The 1,332-nt window shown below is 31.5% G+C and overlaps 1 protein-coding gene across 1 annotated transcript in view; it reads left to right on the forward strand.

Moving 5' to 3' along the window:
- The first annotated feature begins 82 nt into the window (after positions 1-82).
- Positions 83-1,332, forward strand: part of LOC106883380 (TNF receptor-associated factor 6) — a 33,508-nt gene continuing 32,258 nt past the window's right edge. The window contains exon 1 of the mRNA XM_052969412.1: positions 83-155. The gene's annotated coding sequence lies outside the window, so the exon portion shown is untranslated. The remainder of the gene's footprint in view (positions 156-1,332) is intronic.

Consider the following 1,332-nt stretch of genomic DNA (forward strand, 5'->3'; position numbering starts at 1 on the left):
AAAAAAAAAAAAAAAGAAAAGAAAAGAAAAGAAAACAATAACGGAATTCTCATGACGTATAAGATGTTTAATGGGAAACAGTAGAAAATATTCTTTGTCGTGGACAATCAGCTGAGACATTTTCGAAGAATATTGTGTTAAGTAATTGAGTTTTGGTAATGTATTTGTACAATTTTCATCGGAAGTCTGTGTAAATTCATGTATTTTGTATAATTATTTCTTAAATGTCTTATATATTTCTAAAATCTTGGAATAATTTTGAATTCAATGAGCCTTTTTTTTTTTTTTGCATCTTTGTTTTTTATTTTCATATATAACATATAAACACGTACATCTTTTAGAATACTGCTCTCTCCACTGTGATAGAACTTCACCCATCTACCAAAGGGCAGCAAGCGTGAATGGAGGAAAGAAAACAGGGAAGAGATAGAGACGAACGCTTGCGCAGACCTAGACCCCCAAACCGTTTGTGCAAAGCAGTTTGGTCGCGGGAATGTAGGGAGAGTTTTACATTGACCAAGTTTCGAGTTTCCAGAAGATTAGGTCGTCAAAGTATTGGAGGAACGACGCATACAGTAGCTTAGGAATTGACAAGTAATTCCTAAGTATAAAAGAAACCTTGAGACCTCAATTACATCAAGGTTTTTTGAAAGTTGTTCGAGGTTAGCCATTTTGTATCTAAAGATGGACTAGAAAGCTAGCCTCTTAAATCACATCTTTCGCTATGTCCTGTTATCTTGATTTGTGGCCTCCTCAGTTAATTTTATTTTTAATGGCAGCTGTTCTTGGAACCATCATTATATTAAAACGTTTCTGTCTGTAAATATTTTATTTTTAGCATGTTTAGATTTTTTCTTTATTATTGTTTTGATATTTTATAGTCTTTAAGTGTTGTTTCAGAAATATTTTGTTTTGGTTTTTCTTCGAATAGGTAAACTCTTATTCACTAATATTAATTTCATTCACTTTTGTTTTCTATGATACATACATGTTGGTCTATTTTGAGTAAAATAATAAATGAGGAACTATTTTGGCAAAGAGAAATTATTGAAATTAGTCATGGCTCATTTTACTTCATCTTCGACATTTTTTTTTTTTTTTTTGAAAGCCGAAAATTATCAAATTAGACAGTGTGAGAATGAAATTGACTTGGAATCCAACAGAGAAAAGAATATTGTTAAACACCTAAAATCCTCCAGATATTTTATTAGCAACCTCAATTACAATCGGGTCGAAGTTGCTGAAAAAAATTTGGAAAAAGTACCTGTCCTCTAACTCTGCTCGAACCTCCTAACTTTAACTATGCTGCCAGTTTTTACTTCTAAAGATGAT

This window comes from Octopus bimaculoides, chromosome 7 (genome assembly GCF_001194135.2).
Source record: "Octopus bimaculoides isolate UCB-OBI-ISO-001 chromosome 7, ASM119413v2, whole genome shotgun sequence".
In the NCBI taxonomy this organism is placed as follows: Eukaryota; Metazoa; Mollusca; class Cephalopoda; order Octopoda; family Octopodidae; genus Octopus; species Octopus bimaculoides.